This window comes from Patagioenas fasciata, unplaced genomic scaffold (assembly GCF_037038585.1).
Source record: "Patagioenas fasciata isolate bPatFas1 unplaced genomic scaffold, bPatFas1.hap1 Unplaced_119, whole genome shotgun sequence".
In the NCBI taxonomy this organism is placed as follows: Eukaryota; Metazoa; Chordata; class Aves; order Columbiformes; family Columbidae; genus Patagioenas; species Patagioenas fasciata.
In genome coordinates this window covers 78,001-83,200 of record NW_027288532.1, presented here as the reverse complement: position 1 = coordinate 83,200, position 5,200 = coordinate 78,001, and positions in this window count along the sequence as shown.

Below are 5,200 nucleotides of genomic sequence, written 5' to 3'. Positions count from 1 at the left end.
TTGTCGCACCATGGGGACCCCCTTTGTCACTGGGGCCCATTGTGACGTCTCAGGACCCCCTTTGTCCCCAGGGCCCACTGTGGCACCATGGGGACCCCCTTTGTCCTCTGGGCCCATTGTGACATTCCAGGACCCCACTTTGTCCCCAGGGCCCATTGTGACAATTAAGGGACCCCCCTTGTCCCCAGGGCCCATTGTGACAATTAAGGGACCCCCTTTGTCCCCAGGGCCCATTTTGACATCCCAGGACCCCACTTTGTCCCCAGTGCTCATTGTGAAATTCTGGGAACCCCCCTTGTCCTCAGGGCTCATTGTGACAGCCGAGGACCTTACTTTGTCCCCAGGGCCCATTGTGACATCCCAGGACCCCCCACTGTCTCCAGTGCCCATTGTGACATCATGGGGACCACCCTTTTTCCCCAGGGCTCATTGTGACGTCCCAGGACCCCTCGTTGTCCCCAGGCCCCATCGTGACATCCTGGGGACCCCCCTTGTCCCCAGGGCCCATTGTGACATCCGTGGGACCCCCTTGTCTCCAGGGCCCATAGTGGCACTGTGGGGACTCATCACTTGGGCCCATTGTGACATCCTGGAGAACCCCCTTTATCCCCAGGGCCCATTGTGACACCGTGGAGACCCCATTTGTCACTGGGGCCCATTGTGACATCCCAGGACACCCCATTGTCCCCAGGGCCCACTGAGACATCCTGGCGACCACCCTTTGTCCCCAGGGCCCATTATGCACATTCAGGGGACACCCCTTTGTCCCCAAGGCCCATTGTGACATCCTGGGGAGACCCCATTGTCCTCAAGGCCGATTGTGACACCATGGGGACCCCCTTTGTCCCCAGTGCCCATTGTGACATCTTAGGACCCCACTTTGTCCCCAGGGCCCATTGTGACATCCTGGGGACCACCTGTGTCCCCAGGGCCCATTGTGACATCCCAGGACCCCACTTTGTCCCCAGGGCTTATTGTGACACCATGGGGATCTCCCTTGTCCCCAGGGCCCATTGTGACATCCTCGGCACCCCCTTGTCCCCAGGGCCCATTGTGACATTCAAGGGACGCCTCTTTGTCCCCAGGGCCCATTGTGACATCCTGGGGATCCCTCCTTGTCCCCAGGGCCCATTGTGACATCCCACGACCCCCCATTGTCCCCAGGGCCCATTGTGACATTCAGGGGCCCCCGTTTGTCACTGGGGCCCATTGTGACATCCCAGGACCCCACATTGTCCCCAGGGCCCATTGTGACTTTCAGGGGACCCCACTTGTCCCCAGGACCCATTGTGATACTATAGGGACCCCCCCTTGTGCCCAGTGCCCATTGTGACACCGTGGGTACCACCCTTGTCCGCAGGGCCCATTGTGACATCCTGGGGACACCCCCTTGTCCCCAGGGCCCATTGTGACATCCTGGGGACCCCCCTTGTCCCCATGGCTTATTGTGACACCCTGGGACCGCCTTTGTCCCCAGGGCCCATTGTGATGTCCCAGGACCCCCCATTGTCCCCAGGGACCATTGTGACATCCTGGGGACACCCCCTTGTCCCCAGGGCCCATTGTGACATCCTGGGGACCCCCCTTGTCCCCATGGCTTATTGTGACACCCTGGGACCGCCTTTGTCCCCAGGGCCCATTGTGATGTCCCAGGACCCCCCATTGTCCCCAGGGCCCATTGTGACACCATGGGGATCGCCTTTCTCCCCGTGGCCCATTGTGACATCCCAGGACCCCGCGTTGTCCCCAGGGCCCATTCTGACATCCTGGGGACCCCCCTTGTCCCCATGGCTTATTGTGACACCCTGGGACCGCCTTTGTCCCCAGGGCCCATTGTGATGTCCCAGGACCCCCCATTGTCCCCAGGGACCATTGTGACATCCTGGGGACCCCCTTTGTCCCAAGACCCCATTGTGACATCCTGGGGACCCCGCCTTGTCCCCAAAGCCCATTGTGACATCCTGGGGACCCTCTTTGTCCCGAGGGCCCATTGTGGCACCATGGGGACACCCTTTGTCACTGGGGCCAGTTGTGACATCCCAGGACCCCACTTTGTCCCCAGGGCTTATTGTGATACCATGGGGACCCCCCTTGTCCCCAGGGCCCATTGTGACATTCAGGGGGACTCCTCTTTGTCCCCAGGGCCTATTGTGTCATCCTGGGGATCTCCCCTTGTCTCTAGGGCCCATTGTGAGACTGTGGAAGACCCCCTTTGTCCCCAAGTCCCATTGTGACGTCCCAGGACGCCTCGTTGTCCCCAGGACCCATTGTGACTCCATGGGAACCCCCCCTTGTCCCCAGGGCCCATTGTGACATCCTGGGACCCCCCTTTGTCCCCAGTGCTCATTGTGAAATCCTGGGGACCCACTTTGTCCCCAGGGCCCATTGTGGCACCATGGGGAGCGCCTTTGTCACTGGGGACCATTGTGACATTCCAGGATTTTACTTTGTCCCCGGGGCCCATTGTGACATCCTGGGGATCCCCCTTTGTCGCCAGGGCCCACTGTGACACCGTGGGCACCCTCTTTGTCCCATGGGCCCATTGTGACCTTCAAGGGACCCCCCATTGTCCCCAGGGCCCATTGTGACATCCTGGGTACCCCCTTTGTCCCCAAGACCCATTGTGACATCCTAGTACCCCCCGCAGTCCCCAGGGCCCATTGTGACATCCTGGGGATCCCTTTGGCCCCAGGGCCCATTGTGACAGGGCGGGGATCCCCCTTGTCCCCAGGGCCCATTGTGAAACCGTGGGGACCCTCTTGTCCCCAGGGCCCATTGTGGCACCGTGGAGACCCCCCCTTTGTCTCCAGTGCCCATTGTGACATCCTGGGGACCCCCTTTGTCCCCAGTGCTCATTGTGACAGGGTGGGACCCCCCTTGTACCCAGGGCCCGTTGTGACATCCTGGGGACCCCCTTTGTCCCCAGGGCCTATTGTGACATCCTGGGGAGTACCCTTTATCCCCAGGGCCCATTGTGACATCCTGGGGACCCCCTTTGTCCCTAGGGTTCATTGTGACATCCCAGGACCCCCATTGTCCCCAGGGCCCATTGTGAACAACCTGGGGACCCCCCTTTTTCCCCGGGCCCATTGTGGCATCCCAGGATGCTTCGTTGTCCCCTGGGCCCATTGTGACATCCCGGGGACCCCTTTTGTCCCCAGGGTCCATTGTGACATCCTGGGGCCTCCCTTTGTCCCCAGGGCCCATTGTGACATCGCAGGAGCCCCCATTGTCCCAAGGGCACATTGTTACATCCTGGGGACCCCCTTGTCCCCAGGGCCCATTGTGGCACCGTGGGGACCCCCCCTTTGTCTCCAGTGCCCATTGTGACATCCTTGGGACCCCCCTTGTCCCCAGGACCCGTTGTGACATCTTGGGGACCCCTATGTCACCAGAGCCCATTGTGATATCCTGGGGAGCCCCCTTTGTCCCCAGGGCCCATTGTGCACATCCTGTGGACCCCTCTTTGTCCCCAGGGCCCATTGTGATATCCTGGGGAGCCCTCTTTTGCCCCAGGGCCTATTGTGACATCCTGGGGACCCCCTTTGTCCCCCGGGCCCATTGTGACATCCTGAAGACCCCCTTTGTCCCCAGGGCCTATTGTGACATGCCAGGACCCCCCCTTTTCTCCAGGGCCCATTGTGACGTCCCAGGACCCCCTATTGTCCCCAGAGCCCATTGTGACATCCCAGGACCCCCCATTGTCCCCAGGCCCCATTATACACATCCTGGGGTCCCCCTTTATCCCCAGGGCCGTTGTGACACCATGGGGACCCCCTTTGTCCCCAGGGCCCATTGTGACGTCCCAGGATGCCCCATTGTCCCCTGGGCCCATTGTGAAATCATGGGGACCCCCTTTGTCCCCAGGGCCTATTGTGACATCCCAGGACCCCCCATTGTCCCCAGGGCCCATTGTGACACCGTGGAGACCCTCCTTGTCCTCAGGGCCCATTATGACATTCAGGGGACTCCTCTTTGTCCCCAGGGCCTATTGTGACATCCTGGGGACCCCCCTTTACTCCAGGGCCCATTGTGACGTCCCAGGACCCCCTATTGTTCCCACGGCCCATTGTGACATTCTGAGGATCCCAAATGTCCCCAGGGCCCATTGTGACATTCTGGGGACCCCTCTTTGTCCCCAGGGCCCATTGTGGCACCATGGACACCCCCTTTGTCCCCAGGGCCCATTGTGACATCCCAGAACCCCAATTTGTCCTCAGGGCCCATTGTGACATCCTGGGGACCCCCTTGTCCCCAGGGCCCATCGTGGCACCGAGGGAACCCCCCCCCCCTAGTCCCCAGGGCCCATTGTGAAATCCGGGGAACCCCCTGGTCTCCAGGGCCCATAGTGGTACCGTGGGGACTCGTCCTGTCACTTGGGTCCATTGTGACACCATGGGGACCCCGCCTTTGTCCCCAGTACCCATTGTGACATCCTGGGGACCCCTTTGTCCCCGGGGCCCATTGTGACATCCTGGGGACCCCCCTTTGTCCCCAAGGCCCATTGTGACACGGTGGGGACCCCACTTCTTTCCAGGACCCATTGTGGCATTCTGGGGACTTCCTTTGTCCCCAGGGCCCATTGTGACATCCTGGAGACCCCCTTTATCCCCAGAGCTCATTGTCGCACCATGGGGACCCCCTTTGTCACTGGGGCCCATTGTGACATCCCAGGACCCCCCATTGTCCCCAGGGCCCATTGTGACACCGTGGGGACCCCGCCTTTTCCCCAGGGCCCATTGTGACGTCTCAGGACCCCCTTTGTCCCCAGGGCCCACGGTGGCACCATGGGGACCCCCTTTGTCCTCTGGGCCCATTGTGACATTCCAGGACCCCACTTTGTCCCCAGGGCCCATTGTGACAATTAAGGGACCCCCCTTGTCCCCAGGGCCCATTGTGACAATTAAGGGACCCCCTTTGTCCCCAGGGCCCATTATGCACATTCAGGGGACACCCCTTTGTCCCCAAGGCCCATTGTGACATCCTGGGGAGACCCCATTGTCCTCAAGGCCCATTGTGACACCATGGGGACCCCCTTTGTCCCCAGTGCCCATTGTGACATCTTAGGACCCCACTTTGTCCCCAGGGCCCATTGTGACATCCTGGGGACCACCTGTGTCCCCAGGGCCCATTGTGACATCCCAGGACCCCACTTTGTCCCCAGGGCTTATTGTGACACCATGGGGATCTCCCTTGTCCC